Genomic DNA, 18,583 nt, shown 5'->3' with positions numbered 1-18,583 from the left:
GGATAAGCACTGGGTGTTGTATGTAAGCAATGAACTACAGGAATCTACCCTCAAAACCAAGAGCACACTTTACACCTGTATGTTAGCCAATTTGACAATAAATTATTTTTTTTAAAAAATAAAAAAATAAAGAGATGATGACCCCATTTAAGATCATTCTAACAGAGTAAAGACAAGATGGCGGCGTAGGAGGACGCTGGGCTCACCGCGCGTCCTGCTGATCATTTAGATTCCACCTACACCTGCCTAAAGAACCCAGAAAACCGCCAGATGATTAGCAGAACGGAGTCTCCAGAGCCAAGCGCAGACGAGAGGCCCACGGAAGAGGGTAGGAAGGGCGGCGAGGCGGTGCGTGCTCCACGGACTGGCGGGAGGAAGCCGGGGTGGAGGGGCGGCTCGCTGGCCCTGCCACCGAGTCTGGCTGGCAAAAGCGGAGGGGCCGGACGGACTGTGTTCCGACAGCAAGCGCGACTTAGCATCTGGGAGGTCATAAGTTAACAGCTCTGCTCAGAAAGCGGGAAGGCTGGAGGACAAAGGGAGGGAGAGATGCTGAGCCCCCGGATGGCAGAGCTCAGCTTGGCGGGGAACAAAGGCGCTCGCCAGCGCCATCTTCCCCGCCCATCCCCCAGCCAAAATCCCAAAGAGAACCAGTTCCTGCCAGGGAACTTGCTCGCCCTGCGCAAACACCCAACTCTGTGCTTCTGCGGAGCCAAACCTCCGGCAGCGGATCTGACTCCCTCCCGCTGCCACAGGGCCCCTCCTGAAGTGGATCACCTAAGGAGAAGCGAGCTAAGCCTGCCCCTCCTGCCCCCGTGCACCTTGCCTACCCATCCCAGCTAATACGCCAGATCCCCAGCACCACAAGCCTGGCAGTGTGCAAGAAGCCCAGATGGGCCATGCCACCCCACAGTGAATCCCGCCCCTAGGAGAGGGGAAGAGAAGGCACACACCAGTCTGACTGGGGCCCCAGCGGTGGGCTGGGGGCAGACATCAGGTCGGACTGCAGCCCCGCCCACCAACTCCAGTTATACACCACAGCACAGAGGAAGTGCCCTGCAGGTCCTCACCACTCCAGGGACTATCCAAAATGACCAAACGGAAGAATTCCCCTCAGAAGAATCTCCAGGAAATAACAACAGCTAATGAACTGATCAAAAAGGATTTAAATAATATAATGGAAAGTGAATTTAGAATAATAGTCATAAAATTAATCGCTGGGCTTGAAAACAGTATACAGGACAGCAGAGAATCTCTTGCCACAGAGATCAAGGGACTAAGGAACAGTCACGAGGAGCTGAAAAGCGCTTTAAACGAAATACAAAACAAAATGGAAACGACGACAGCTCGGATTGAAGAGGCAGAGGAGAGAATAGGTGAACTAGAAGATAAAGTTATGGAAAAAGAGGAAGCTGAGAGAAAGAGAGATAAAAAAATCCAGGAGTATGAGGGGAAAATTAGAGAACTAAGTGATACACTAAAAAGAAATAATATACGCATAATTGGTATCCCAGAGGAGGAAGAGAGAGGGAAAGGTGCTGAAGGGGTACTTGAAGAAATTATAGCTGAGAACTTCCCTGACCTGGGGAAGGAAAAAGGCATTGAAATCCAAGAGGCACAGAGAACTCCCTTCAGACGTAACTTGAATCGATCTTCTGCACGACATATCATAGTGAAACTGGCAAAATACAAGGATAAAGAGAAAATTCTGAAAGCAGCAAGGGATAAACGTGCCATCACATATAAAGGGAGACCTATAAGACTCGTGACTGATCTCTCTTTTGAAACTTGGCAGGCCAGAAAGGCTTGGCACGATATCTTCAGTGTGCTAAACAGAAAAAATATGCAGCTGGGAATCCTTTATCCAGCAAGTCTGTCATTTAGAATAGAAGGAGAGATAAAGGTCTTCCCAAACAAACAAAAACTGAAGGAATTCGTCACCACTAAACCAGCCCTACAAGAGATCCTAAGGGGGATCCTGTGAGACAAAGTACCAGAGACATTGCTACAAGCATAAAACATGTAGACATCACAATGACTCTAAACCCGTATCTTTCTATAATAACACTGAATGTAAATGGATTAAATGCGCCAACCAAAAGACATAGGGTATCAGAATGGATAAAAAAACAAGACCCATCTATTTGCTGTCTACAAGAGACTCATTTTAGATCTGAGGACACCTTTAGATTGAGAGTGAGGGGATGGAGAACTATTTATCATGCTACTGGAAGCCAAAAGAAAGCTGGAGTAGCCATACTTATATCAGACAAACTAGACTTTAAATTAAAGGCTGTAACAAGAGATGAAGAAGGGCATTATATAATAATCACAGGGTCTATCCATCAAGAAGAGCTAACAATTATAAATGTCTATGTGCCGAATACCGGAGCCCCCAGATATATAAAACAATTACTCATAAACATAAGCAACCTTATTGATAAGAATGTGGTCATTGCAGGGGACTTTAACACCCCACTTACAGAAAGGGATAGATCATCTAGACACACAGTCAATAAAGAAACAAGGGCCCTGAATGATACATTGGATCAGATGGACTTGACAGATATATTTAGAACTCTGCATCCCAAAGCAACAGAATATACTTTCTTCTCGAGTGCACATGGAACATTCTCCAAGATAGATCATATACTGGGTCACAAAACAGCCCTTCATAAGTTTACAAGAATTGAAATTATACCATGCATACTTTCAGACCACAATGCTATGAAGCTTGAAATCAACCACAGGAAAAAGTCTGGAAAACCTCCAAAAGCTTGGAGGTTAAAGAACACCCTACTAACGAATGAGTGGGTCAACCAGGCACTTAGAGAAGAAATTTAAAAATATATGGAAACAAACGAAAATGAAAATACAACAATCCAAATGCTTTGGGACGCAGCGAAGGCAGTCCTGAGAGGAAAATACATTGCAATCCAGGCCTATCTCAAGAAACAAGAAAAATCCCAAATACAAAATCTAACAGCACACCTAAAGGAAATAGAAGCAGAACAGCAAAGGCAGCCTAAACCCAGCAGAAGAAGAGAAATAATAAAGATCAGAGCAGAAATAAACAATATAGAATCTAAAAAAACTGTAGAGCAGATCAACGAAACCAAGAGTTGGTTTTCTGAAAAAATAAACAAAATTGACAAACCTCTAGCCAGGCTTCTCAAAAAGAAAAGGGAGATGACCCAAATAGATAAAATCATGAATGAAAATGGAATGATTACAACCAATCCCTCAGAGATACAAGCAATTATCAGGGAATACTATGAAAAATTATATGCCAACAAATTGGACAACCTGGAAGAAATGGACAAATTCCTAAACACCCACACTCTTCCAAAACTCAATCAGGAGGAAATAGAAAGCTTGAACAGACCCATAACCAGCGAAGAAATTGAATTGGTTATCAAAAATCTCCCAACAAATAAGAGTCCAGGACCAGATGGCTTCCCAGGGGAGTTCTACCAGACGTTTAAAGCAGAGATAATACCTATCCTTCTCAAGCTATTCCAAGAAATAGAAAGGGAAGGAAAACTTCCAGACTCATTCTATGAAGCCAGTATTACTTTGATTCCTAAACCAGACAGAGACCCAGTAAAAAAAAAAGAGAACTACAGGCCAATATCCCTGATGAATATGGATGCAAAAATTCTCAATAAGATACTAGCAAATCGAATTCAACGGCATATAAAAAGAATTATTCACCATGATCAAGTGGGATTCATTCCTGGGATGCAGGGCTGGTTCAACATTCGCAAATCAATCAACGTGATACATCACATTAACAAAAAAAATGAGAAGAACCATATGATCCTGTCAATCGATGCAGAAAAGGCCTTTGACAAAATCCAGCACCCTTTCTTAATAAAAACCCTTGAGAAAGTCGGGATAGAAGGAACATACTTAAAGATCATAAAAGCTATTTATGAAAAGCCCACAGCTAACATCATCCTCAACGGGGAAAAACTGAGAGCTTTTTCCCTGAGATCAGGAACACGACAGGGATGCCCACTCTCACCGCTGTTGTTTAACATAGTGCTGGAAGTTCTAGCATCAGCAATCAGACAACAAAAGGAAATCAAAGGCATCAAAATTGGCAAAGATGAAGTCAAGCTTTCGCTTTTTGCAGATGACATGATATTATACATGGAAAACCCGATAGACTCCACCAAAAGTCTGCTAGAACTGATACATGAATTCAGCAAAGTTGCAGGATACAAAATCAATGTACAGAAATCAGTTGTATTCTTATACACTAACAATGAAGCAACAGAAAGACAAATAAAGAAACTGATCCCATTCACAATTGCACCAAGAAGCATAAAATACCTAGGAATAAATCTAACCAAAGATGTAAAAGATCTGTATGCTGAAAACTATAGAAAGCTTATGAAGGAAATTGAAGAAGATACAAAGAAATGGAAAGACATTCCCTGCTCATGGATTGGAAGAATAAATATTGTCAAATGTCAATACTACCCAAAGCTATCTACACATTCAATGCAATCCCAATCAAAATTGCACCAGCATTCTTCTCGAAACTAGAACAAGCAATCCTAAAATTCATATGGAACCACAAAAGGCCCCGAATAGCCAAAGTAATTTTGAAGAAGACCAAAGCAGGAGGCATCACAATCCCAGACTTTAGCCTCTACTACAAAGCTGTCATCATCAAGACAGCATGGTATTGACACAAAAACAGACACATAGACCAATGGAATAGAATAGAAACCCCAGAACTAGACCCACAAACGTATGGCCAACTAATTTTTGACAAAGCAGGAAAGAACATCCAATGGAAAAAAGACAGTCTCTTTAACAAATGGTGCTGGGAGAACTGGACAGCAACATGCAGAAGGTTGAAACTAGACCACTTTCTCACACCATTCACAAAAATAAACTCAAAATGGATAAAGGACCTGAATGTGAGACAGGAAACCATCAAAACCTTAGAGGAGAAAGCAGGAAAAGACCTCTCTGACCTCAGCCGTAGCAATCTCTTACTCGACACATCCCCAAAGGCAAGGGAATTAAAAGCAAAAGTGAATTACTGGGACCTTATGAAGATAAAAAGCTTCTGCACTGCAAAGGAAACAACCAATAAAACTAAAAGGCAACCAACGGAATGGGAAAAGATATTTGCAAATGACATATCGGACAAAGGGCTAGTATCCAAAATCTATAAAGAGCTCATCAAACTCCACACCCGAAAAACAAATAACCCAGTGAAGAAATGGGCAGAAAACATGAATAGACACTTCTCTAAAGAAGACATCCGGATGGCCAACAGCCACATGAAAAGATGTTCAATGTCGCTCCTTATCAGGGAAATACAAATCAAAACCACACTCAGATATCACCTCACGCCAGTCAGAGTGGCCAAAATGAACAAATCAGGAGACTATAGATGCTGGAGAGGATGTGGAGAAACGGGAACCCTCTTGCACTGTTGGTGGGAATGCAAATTGGTGCAGCCGCTCTGGAAAGCAGTGTGGAGGTTCCTCAGAAAATTAAAAATAGACCTACCCTATGACCCAGCAATAGCACTGCTAGGAATTTACCCAAGGGATACAGGAGTACTGATGCATAGGGGCACTTGTACCCCAATGTTTATAGCAGCACTCTCAACAATAGCCAAATTATGGAAAGAGCCTAAATGTCCATCAACTGATGAATGGATAAAGAAATTGTGGTTTATATACACAATGGAATACTACGTGGTAATGAGAAAAAATGAAATATGGCCTTTTGTAGCAACGTGGATGGAACTGGAGAGTGTGATGCTAAGTGAAATAAGCTATACAGAGAAAGACAGATACCATATGGTTTCACTCTTATGTGGATCCTGAGAAACGTAACAGAAACCCATGGGGGAGGGGAAGGAAAAAAAAAAAAAAGAGGTTAGAGTGGGAGAGAGCCAAAGCATAAGAGACTGTTAAAAACTGAGAACAAACTGAGGGTTGATGGGGGGTGGGAGGGAGGGCAGGGTGGGTGATGGGTATTGAGGAGGGCACCTTTTGGGATGAGCACTGGGTGTTGTATGGAAACCAATTTGACAGTAAATTTCATATATTAAAAAATAAAAAAATAAAATTAAAAAAAAAAAAGATCATTCTAACAAAAAAAAATCCAAAAATTAAAAAAGCAAAAAACAATCGGATTTAAAATTGGGCAGAGGAACTAAATAGACATTTTTACAAAGAAGACATATAAATGGCCAATAGGTACATGAAAAGATACTCTACATCACTTAATCATCAGAGAAACGCAAATCAAAACCACAATGAGATAATCACCTCACACCTGTTAGAGTGGCTGTCATCAAAAAGACAAAAGATAACAAGTGTTGGCAAGGAGGTGGAGAAAAAGGAACCCTTGTGCATAGTTAGTGGGAATGTAAACTGGTGCCACTATGAAAAACAGAATGGAGTTTCCTTTAAAAAGTTAAAAATAGAACTGCCTTACAATCCAGCAATCCCACTTCCGGTTATATATCCAAAGGAAGTGAAAGGAGGATCTCAAAGAGATATCTGCACTCCAATGTTTTTGTAGATTATTCATAAAAGCTAAGATAAGGAAACAACCTAAGTGTCAGTCAAAAGATGAGTGGATAAAGAAAATGTGATGTGTGTGTGTGTGTGTGCGCGCGCACACACGCGTGTATACACACACATACAATGGGATATTACTCAGCCATGAGAAAGAAGGACATCCTGCCATTTGAGACAACATGGTTTGAACTTGAAGGCATTAGGCTAAGTGAAATAAGTCAAACAGACAAATACTGTATATCACTTGTATGTAGAATCTAAAAAAGCTCAACTCATAGAAACAGAGAGCAGAGTGGTTGTTACTAGGGCCTGGGAGAGGGGGGCAGGATGGAAGATGTTGGTTAAAGGGTACACACTTCTAGTTATAAATAATTTCTGGGGATCAAATGAACAGCATGGTGAATACAGTTAAAATACCGTATGAAATACTTGAAAATCGCTAAGACAGTAGAGCTTAAATGTTTTCACCTCAAAAAAGAAATGTAAATTATGTGATGTGATGGAGATGGTAACTAACCCTCCTATGGTAATCATTTTACAATATGATCATCTCAATAGATCCTAAGTGTATCAGATCAACACACTATACTTTAAACTTACACAATGTTATGTTCAATTACATTTTAATAAAGCTGAAAGAGTATATATAAGAAATAAGTGTTGAAATTAATATTTTTGAATATGGCTCTCAAATTGTTCCAGCACAATTTGTTGAAGAGATTGTACTTTTCCCATGGCCTGTCTTGGCACATCCATTGAAAATCAGTTGATCATATACGTATGTGTGTCTATTTTTGGACTCTATTCTATTTCATATGTTCCTATGATATAGAGATATGATATAGCATATATCATCAGATATTTATTTAGATGTATTATATATATACATACATACATGAATGAATGATATATGTGATGTATCATATATATATATATATATATATATATATATTTTTTTTTTTTTTTTTTTTTTTTTTTTTTTTTTTTTCCTCCTTGACCTTAATACCATACTCTCTGGAACTTATAACATGCCTTAAAATAAGGTAGTTTAAATTCTCCAACTTTGTACTTCCTTTTCAAAGTTGTTTTGGCTATTTTAGGTCCTTTGAATCTCAACATAAATTTTTGCTAGCTTTTCAATTTCTACAAAGTAACCTGCTGGGTTGTGTTGAATCAATAGATCAATATGGGGAGATTGACATGTTAACAACATTGAATCTTCCAATCTATAAGTGTGGTAGGTCTCCCCATTTATTTTGGTTTTCTTTAATTTCCTTGAACCATGTTTTATAGTTTTCAGGGCTTACACATATTTTGTCAAATTTATCCATAAGTAATTTATATTGGTTATTATAAGTGGTATCCAAAAATATTTTCAACTTCTGATTGTTTAGTGTGAGTATACAGAAATACAATTGGGGTGTCTGGGTGGCTCAGTCAGTTGAGCATCCTACTCTTGATTTTCACTCAGGTCATGATCCCAGGGAGTCTACGCTTAGCATGGAGCCTGCTTAAGGTTCTTTCTCTCTCCCTCTGCCCCTCTCCACCACTCACACTCTCTCTCTCTAAAAGAAAAAAAAAGATATAGCATTGATTTTTCCATATTGCCCTGTACCCTAAAACTTTGCTAAGTATTAGTTCCAAGTAGCTTTTGCATACTCCTTTGGATTTTCTATATAGATGGTTATGTTGTCTATATAGACAATTTTAATCCTTTATGCCCAATTTGGATGACTTTATTTCTTTTTCTTGTTTTATCAAATAGGATAAAACCTTCAGTAAAATGTTGAATAAAAGTGATTAAAATTAGGCATCCTTGTCTTATTCCCAATGTTAGTGTGAAAGAATTCAGTTTTTCACCATTAAGTATATTAGATGTACAGTTTTGTTTTTATCAGATTGAAATTTTCTTCTATGTCTAGGTTTCTGAGAGTTGCAAGTTATTAAGAATAAATGCTTCATTTTTTAATGCTTTTTCTGTATATATTGAGATGATCATATGGAGATGATCATGAACATAACATTTTGTTTTTAATCTGATAATATGGTGAATTACATTGACTTTTTTTATTGTGCATTGATCAATTTTTGAATGTTAAACCAACCTTACATTTTTGGGACAAACACTATTTGATTATGATGTATTATCTTTTTTTTTAATGGTCCTTTATTTATTTTGAGAGAGCGTGCATGCAACAAGGGAGAGTCAGAGAGAGAAAGTGAGAGAGAGAATCCCATACAGGCTCCACACTGCCAGTACAGAACCAGACGCAGAGTTTGAAGTCATGAACCATGACACCATGATCTGAGTCAAAACCAAGAGTCAGACATACAACCAACTGAGCCACCCAGGTGCCCCATGATGTATTATATTTTTAATATATTGCTAGATTTGGTTTGCTAAAATTTGATGAATAATTTTGCATCTATTCCATGAGGGATCTTTTTATCTAGTTTTCTTTTCTTGCAATGTTTTTTTCTAGTTTTGGTATCAGGGTAATTCTGGTCCCATATAATTAGTGGGAAATGTTTTATTCTTTTTAATTTTCTGAGAGAGTTTGTATAGAATTACTATTATTTATTCTATAAATGTTTGATGGAATTCAACAATGAAAGCCATCTGGGGCTAGAGATTTCTTAGTGAGAAGGTATTTAACTACAAATTCCTTTCATCAGCAAAGTGTAGACAAGTTGTCAGTTTTTGGTGAGCTTTGATAGTTTTAAAATGAATTCTTCATCTCCTCAAATTTTTTGAACCTTTTAATATAATATTTTTCATATTTATTTATTGCTTGTAGAGTTTGTGATGTCTTCTGCTTATTATTGTTATTTATAATTTGCATCTTTTCTTTTTTTTTCTGATCAGCCTGGCTAAAGGTTTGCCAATTTTATTTATATTTTCAGAGAATTGGTTTTTGGCTGTATTGATTTTCTCTATTTTTATTTCTATTTTCTGTTTGATTGATTTCAGTTCTTAGATTTCTTTTCTTCTACTTACTTTGGGCTTATTTTGTTTTTCCTTTCCTTGTTTCTTAGGATAAAAGCTTAGGTCATCAATTTGATATCTTTCTTTTCTAATATAGGCATTTGATGTTATCAATTTCCCTCTATGTACCACGTTAGTTGCATATTGTAAATTTTAAAAATCGTTTTTTCATTTTCAAAATGAAAATCAGTTCAACATATTTTTTGATTTCTCTTTTAATCTCTGCTCTAACCCATGGATTACTTTCAAGTGCATTGTTTAGTTTCTAAATATTTAGATATTTTTCCACATATCTTTTTGTTATTGATTTCTAATTTAATTCTATTGTGGTCAGGAAAAAAAACTTTGTAAAATTTATATCATCTTAAACATACTGAGCCTTGTTTCATGGTCCCAAATATAGCCTGTCTTGATCAATGTTTCCTGTGTCTTGAAAAGAATGTATATTCTGCTGTTGCTGAATTGAGTGTTCTATAAATGTCAACTAGGTCAATCTGGTTCATAGTGCTATTCAAGTCTTCTATATCTTTACTGATTCTCTGTGTACTTGTTCTATCATTTATGGAACAATATATGTTACAACCTCTATAATAGTTTGCTATTGCTCAATGTATTTTGATACTCTGTTATGTGCACAAACAGAAATGGGTTTTGAGGGGAAATCTATAATTCTTTACAACTCTGTGGCTATTCAGGATAGGAATGCTGCTGAGTAGAAGGAAGAATCCAAATAAGCCAGTATACTTTGTCTGGTATCTCTACATACAGGTGTTTATGTATGTTGCTGGACAAGGGCACGCTAGTCAGGACCAACCCCAGGCCAATGTTTTTTGACTGTGATCCAGTCCTATTACCTTTTCATTTTACTCAGAGCCCAGTTTTCCCATGATCTCTCTCCAACTCCTATCTTGTTTTCAGTTCCTCAGTCCAACAAAGATGTAAGTGACTGATCTTCACTAAGATGTAAATGGTAGCTAAAGACTATTATTTCTGTAGTAAGCATTTTTATTTTAAAGAGGGCTTAAATTTTCAAGGCAGCAGGATGTAGCTTAGTCGTGGAATTTCAGGCATAAATCAGAGGATAAGCAAAATCTCTGGAGGCAGAGCAGCTGGAAGCCTCGAGGAACAGCTGTAGACTATTGCATTTCTACTTGGCTTACACCAGCCTGTTTCAGGTACAGCAAGTGCTTAGTGTTTTCCAAGTTTGAATTACAGCTCTTCCACCATTCTTACCACTAAAAAAAGGAAACATGCCTTGTTGCTTTGTGTTCAAAGTATCACACTTTTCCTGCTCTCTAGGAAAATCCAGTTCTGACCAAATTCTGTACAGCATATGAACCTGAATCTGAAGTTTTTCACCTTTGCTTTCTCCCAATGTAACTGTATGGTCTGCCACAGGCCTCACAGGTTGTATTTTTAAAATTCAACAGGAATTTGCCCCATAAAGCTTAAAATGTAAACCAAAGTTGAGATGCAGTGATAACAATGAAACATCCAGCCTCTTATAATAAACCCTGATGGATCTATCACTCTGTTTTTGCTGTCTGGTAATTCAGGAACATAAAGAGACTTTATTCTGTGTTGGAGGGAACAAAATAGGGATAGATTTGCTGAAGTTATAGAAACAATGATAAGAGGGGGGGGAAAGGAAACAATGATAAGAGGATAAGAAATCAACAAAGAAATTGTTGCCAGGCAACATGCTTGGTTGTCAAAGAGATAGAGCATTCTTCAATAATAACCCATGAGCAATCTTCGGTAATAGCTCATAAATCTCTGAGCTAGAAAATGTCTGTGTCGTAAGTGGGTGAAGACAAATCCTTTTTCAAAGAACCAAAGCATCAAGCTATCCCGTTCCATTCCATAGTATGAAGCGTGCTGTAAATACAAGGCCCTGGGGTTCTGCCCATTTGAGGAGTATAGTGTACTTGCTAGTGGAGCTTTTTGTGGCTTTTTCCTATGGTTGTATTCACAGCTGCATATAATGTTTTTACTTAGCACATTTAACCGAGGTCACAGGATGCACACAAATTGTGCCCAATATCTTGTTTCGCAAGCCTGGCAAAGTCTTTGCTGGTTTGATCACCAACATGTGGCCACTGAGTCCCACTGATTAAAAAGACCATGCATGACCACGCATGAGGACTGCAGGATGTTAGGGTTTAAAGGAAACTTATAAGACATTGGGCCCACACTCTTCATTTTTCCCAGATGAGGAATGCGGCTTCTAAGACTAATATACTGATGCCCATCTCCTTTTGCTTTTTGAGTCTACCATTCCAAATAGAATCTGCTCTTTATGTTTGGAGTCCTCTGTAGCTGAGTTTATCCTGTCATTCTCCTCCATTAAAGGACTCCATGACAGAGGACTCTGCTATACTCTTTCCTGGTCACTGGCACTGGCATTGCACATTAGCACACCATTTCACAGGGGTATTAATACATCAACCTGAACAATGATCTTCAAGACAAGGAGTTAATCATTGTCAGCCAGAGGGCTTCTTGAACACATGCCCATCCCTATATTCTACTGAATGCAATACAGTTTTGATTGGAGGGTTTTGATTGGAGCTAGTCTGTCTAGGTTGAACCTCGGCTCTTTGTGACCCTTGACAACTTGCCTAGTATCTCTGTGTCTCAGTTTGGCCATCTGTTAGACAAGGTATTGGTTATACCTAAACTCATCAGATTGTTGAGAGGATTAAACAAGCTATAGTAAGCTTAGAAAAGTTCCTGTCACATAAGCATTATGTAGTATAAGATATTATCTTCCTTTTAGAGTTGCATTTATGTCAATATCATCGTTGACCATTGCAAAGCAAATTTTCCCAGGGTGATGGATTGGAACTCAGAAGGGCTGTGCTCAAAACGATTGCCAATGGGCAGGGTACAGGGCTGAGAGAGGTGGTGGTGGGAAGGCAAGCACCTTTTCTTTTCTTTGGGTTTTTAGTTTTTCACATGAGCCATTTGATTGCTGGGTTGGTGATTCTTAGCAATACACGTTGAGCAATCATCTGGCTTTTTCTTGCTGGATTTTCCATGTCAGTACTGATTTTGATTTACTTTTATTTCTTCTAAACAATAACCAGCAAAGATGTTTACCAAGACTTTTATTCATTGTTGCAACAGAACTGGTTGAACTGCTCCGAAAGAGAAAGATTTCCTACTTCACTGGTGACAAGATTGCTCATGCTTAGAAGGCTTTCTTAACATCTAGGAGAAAAGAGCAGACTAGAGAAAGAAAACCCAAATAGGTTGAGAATTCTTTATCACATAGACACATAAAGCCAGACGCAGGGCTTTGGTCCTAAGGGATGTTTTTTTCTTCCCAAGATAAGTTGGTCATTCAAAATAGATTTATCCACACATACATACATGCAAACTATAACATTAATAAAGTTCAGACAATATATAGATAAAACTCCTCTAAGAAAGCAGAGGACAGGTTACCTGGAGGGGGTATTGAGGGCACTATATAAAATACTAGTTAGTTCTTAACAAATGTCATTTATCAAAATATAGACTTTTCAAAGAGTTTTATAAGTTTTATAAAGTCAAATAAAGGTGATCCCTAGGTAGGAAATTTGATGGTTGCAATGATTACACATACAAAAAAATGTTATCAAAAAGAGAAGTGAATGGTAATGTATGCATAAGTCACCCAGTTCCAGGATTAACTGGCCTCCCCTCACCCTCTCACCACTGCCCTGGGGCAAAATGAGTCACTTCTTTCTTTGAAAATGCCATGCCCCTCCCTCTCTCTCCTGCACCTCTCATGCTTTACTGTGGTAATTGGGTTCTGGTACTTGTCTTCTGAAATAGACAGTCACCTTCCAAAAGAAGCATTTTGTCTTACTTATCTTTTTATCTTACATATCTAATAAAAGGCACATACTTGGTGCTCATTTTTCACCTGGTGAATGGTCATGAGGACAGAGGACTTTCCATTTGAGTCCTGGTCAGGGAGCTTTCTAGTCCCTATAGAATCATAAGACAACAGGGCCAATGGTACCTGACAGGTCATCCACCCAGCCTCTGTCCCTGATGCCCGAACACAGTAACTACCTCTCATGGTACACATCTTAGAGATATTATGCCTTTGTTACATATGTTGCAAATATTTTCTACAGGAAGAAAAAAAATTATGAAATCAAATTTGTAAATTCCTATTTTATGGCTTCTGGATCTTTTGTCTTAAGAAGTCTTTTCTCACTCAAGGATTTTAAATATGCTCTCTCATGTTTTATTCCAGCACTTCTATAACTTTGTCTTCTTATTTTATAGCTTTATTTTTTAATTTTAGCCCTTAAATCTGTCTTAAATTCATTCAGCCTATGAAGTGGAGATGTATTTTTTCCCAAAGGTCAGCCAATTGCCCCAACACCCATTTAGTTCATCCTTTCTCTTTGATTCTCTGTTCTCTGTTAATCATAGAACAAACTCCCACATATTCTCACAGATTTATTATTAGACACTGTTTCATTCTGTTGGTTTATTTGTCTATTTCTGAACCAGAGCCTCACTGTTTTCATTACTGTAGGTCTGGTTTTTTTCTTGCTTTTCCCTCTGTTCAAAAATATTTTTCTTGTTTTACTCATTTACTCCTCCAGGTAACACTTAAAATTAGTTCACCAAATTGGGGTTTTGATTGGAATTACCTAAGAATTATGGATTAATTGGGGGGAATTAGTGCATTTCCCATATTGATTCTGTCTCATAATATAGTTGCTATAAGTCATCATTTTCCCATCTTTCACTCAAGTTTCCTTTCTACTCTTGCACCTCTATGAATTTCTAGATATTTTGTAATTTTGTTGATATGGTAAATAAGATTTTTATTACAATTTCTAACGTGCTATTGTGGTTAAAAAGAAATGTATTAATTTTTGTAAATTTACCCAGAATCTTGCTACCCTGTCGGCCTCATTATAACTAATAAGTTATAATGGTTTGCTAATTGAGTCTCTAGTTTTCTAGATATTTTTTCTCTTTTTCTACTATTCATATTTTAATTCTCCTTCTTGACCCATTGCACCATCTGGAATATTTAGGAAAATGGGTGATAACGTTGGTAATGATAGGTATCCTTGCTTTGGTCTTGAATTTAATGGAACTCCTTATAATATTTTACCACTATGCATGACGTTGTAGGTTTCTGGTATAAATTTCTTATCAAGTTAGGATGTTAAATGTTACTAAATGCTTTTTTGCTATTTACAAAATAAGTATATATTTTTTCTTCTTGGGATTCTTGTAGGTTTTCTCATATTGTTTATTCTTATTTTCATTTCATTTTTCATTATATTGTTTTTCTTCTTGTGATAAATAGTTGAGTCATTATGACATGTATTACTGGGTTATCTGATGCTGAATTGTTCTTGCTTTCAGGGCATAGATGCAACTTAGTTATGTCCATTAAGAAAAAACGGGTGGCAATTAAATTGTGGTATATCTATACAATGAAATACTGGTTGGCATTAAAAGGGAATGAAGTGACACATGTAACAACATGGCTAAATCCCAAAATCATGCCAGGTGGAAAGTCAAACACACAAAACACCTCCTGTATGATTCCATTTATATTAAATTCTAGAACAGACAAAAGTAATCTATAGTGACATAAAAAAAAAATCAGTGGATGCCTGGGGTGACAGAGTGTTCTATCTATTCATAGGGATGGTGGTTTCATGTGTATATACAGTTGTCAAAATTCCTTGAATCTTATGCTTTAATGGGTAATTGTATATAAATTATGCTTCAGTAAGATTGATTAATAAGAAAAAAATCTATGTTGTAGCCACTGTCTTGCAGCCAAAATTGTGCTGCTTAGTCCTTGACCCACTTCCATTTGACTTCCATTGTCACCACTGTGTAAGGTCATCCCATGCTAAGGTCCCCGGTGACTTCCATGTTGCTAATCAAAAGGGCAGTTGAGTCCTTACTTCACCTGACCTACCCTGAATTTGATGCCGTTTGCCCACTTCCCCCTCCTTGAAACTCTCCCATCCTGTGGGTCTGCTGACCACTCCCTCTCCTGTTCTTTCCAATCTCGTAAGCTCCTTCTCTTAAGGCATCTTTTGTTAGTCTTCACTTGCTGGCTGGACCTGAACGTCAGTATCTCTGGATTTTTCCCCTTGGACCCTCTCCTCTCCATTCACTTCACACCAGGCAGCCTCATCTATGGCAACTGTGGATTGGACATCCATGACTAGTCTCCCAGCTTTCTCACCAGACCTCCTCTTCCTCTGTCTTCTCACCTCTGTTCGTTCACCCAGTTGCTAGAAAGCTGGGTGAAAACTTTAATAATTCATTTTCTTTCACCCTCCACAATTTACCTCCAGCTAAGTGCTGCTTCCGATTTGATTCCTCAAATCCATCTCTTGATATCCGTCCTCTCTGGCCCCTGGTTGAAGCCACTCTCATCCCTCACTACTGGAAGAGACCCTAAGTAACTCTCAGACTCCCACTCCTGGCTACCTCCCAATGTGTCCTCAACATGCCAGACAGAGAAAATGTTTTTCGTGGCCTATCTGCTTTAAAATACCTCAATGACAAGGATGCCTGGGTGGCTCAGTTGGTTAAGCATCCAACTCTTGGTTTCAGCTCAGGTCATGATCTCACAGCTTCGTGAGTTCAAGCCCCACACTAGGGTCTGCACTTCAGGGCCTAAAACAGGGTATGTGACATAGTAGGGAGAATGGAGTAAGTGTCCTTAAGATAAAAATCCCCAGGGGTCACCTGGGTGACTCAGTCGGTTAAGCATCCAACTTCAGTTCAGATCATGATCTCACGGTTCGCTTGGTGAGTTCAAGCCCTGCATCAGGCTCTGTGCTGACAGCTCAGAGCCTGGAGCCTGCTTCAGATTCTGTGTCTCCCTCTTTCTCTGTCCCTCCCCCATTTGTGCTCTGTCTCTGTCTCTGTCTCTCTCTCTCAAAAAAATAAATAAATAAACATTTTTTAATAAAACGAAAGACAAAAATCCCCAGGTCCCCTTGCCTTCAGTGCTTTGCATGACCCATGTCCTCCACTCTCTAGCCACAACCTCCCTGCTCTTCCTTTTATTGATTAATCTCCAATCACACCATCCTTATTTTGCTTTCTTACACTTATGCCTTTGTTCATATTCTTCCCTTTGCAAGGGAAACACCTAATCCTGCTTCTGGATTAGCTGTGCCCTGGGGACTCCCAACTCAACAGTACACCCAGGGGTGAGTATATCCAGAAGGGGGAGTAGATACCAGAATGCACACACTGATAACAAGATAAGCACAGGCCAGCTAATTGCCAGTTTACTAAATAATGTAGAAGAAAAAGCTTCCCAAAATGTTGGCACTCGATACTGAAGACAACCCCTTGCGTTACAATAAAGGGAAAGATATGAACAAAAGCACAGGATTAAGGTGCCAGCAACCAATTTGGTACCATTGCTATCCAATGGGTCAGTTAACCAAATTAGTTACTGGAGAACGATTTTATGAACTAGACATAAACTACCTTAGGGAGGGGATCACTGTCCATTGTTGCATCCTTAGAGCCGAGTCCAGAGCTTAGCACATAATATAGGGAGAAAGCAACTTAATTAGAAAAATAAGTGAATTTGAAATTGAATAAAGAGAATTGATTTGAACACTCTTAAGAGATATTTCATGCTATTGTCATGGTTCAGTGGAAGATTGTGAGCCTTGAATATGAAGAACCTTACCTGTTCTAGACTAACAATTTTTCTAGAATTAATATATTTTTACTTAAAAAAAACCACAATGATCAAAAAACATTAATTTTTTTCAAAGCAGTTCAGCAAGTAATGTAGGACATGACTTACAGCAAGAAATTAATGAGTTTTAAAAACACAGAAGTCCTTACCATAATATATTATGCCATGTGAAAGCAACTGAAAATTTTAAATATCTCTTATTTTGCCTTGATAGAAAATATCTGGGATGGGGTACCTGGGTGGCTCAGTTGACTGAGCGTCCAACTCTTGATTTGGGCTCAAGTCATGATCCCAGGGTCATTGGATTGAGCCCTGTGTCAGGCTCTGCACTGAGTGTGGAGCTTAAGATTCTCTCTCTCTCTCTCTCTCTCTCTCTCTCTCTCTCTCTCTTTCTGTCCCTCCCACCTCTTAAAAGGAAAAGAAAAGAAAGGAAAGGAAAGGAAAGGAAAGGAAAGGAAAGGAAAGGAAAGGAAAGGAAAGGAAAAGGTTTCTGGATTAACCAGAAAACCAGGTGAAAAATCTTATCAATTTCCTAAATATTTCAGCTAATGTACCAAATTTTGCATAGAATCTATGCAGTGCATGTTCAGTCTTTGAAACTGACGTTTTAAAATATTTTACAATGATAACACATTTAAATTGTTAATTTACAGGGAAACCTTACTTATCTGCAGGAAGCAAAATGTCTTATCAAGATTTGTTACAACATGGTTACAAAATGAAGGAAGAACTGGTGCAAGAACTCTTTGAAAACCTCTTTCAGTAACATCCTCTCGTTCTTGCTAGTCATTGCTTTTTTTTTTTTTTTTTTTTTTTTTTTAATTGTCCCTCCAGTGTACTAGAAAATCACCTTTGTTCCGGGGCACACGTGTGCTTTCGCACTACAAATTATTCTTCGGCTGTATAATTTTGAACTGATTCATTCATTCCACACCACTCTACTCACACTCTATGGATGGGGCCCCTGTCACAGCAGCCACTGAGTGTCTGGTGTCGAATTCTCTATATGTAATTAGAAGCCTGAGCATTTGGATGAAGGAATGCTTTTATACTTTATCATCTGTGCATGTTTCTGAACCATCCACCTCTCCAAGGTTGAAATGTAACAGATCCTTCTTTAGTCCTCTCAAATTCTTCGTCCAGTGTATTTCTTATCCCCAAACTGATGTATCATTTTCTGCAGCAATCTCAGCTCTTGGCGGTGACATTGGAGGGGAACAGGGAGCTGAATTTGCGCAACTCTTCAGGAAAAATGGCAACTCTTCAGGACCTACTGAAATGCTCTTTACCTCCTATTTCCAAGCAATTCTGGGTTATATTCTGCCT

Source organism: Panthera tigris, chromosome B2, assembly GCF_018350195.1.
Source record: "Panthera tigris isolate Pti1 chromosome B2, P.tigris_Pti1_mat1.1, whole genome shotgun sequence".
Taxonomy (NCBI): Eukaryota; Metazoa; Chordata; class Mammalia; order Carnivora; family Felidae; genus Panthera; species Panthera tigris.
This window is presented reverse-complemented; position numbering follows the sequence as displayed.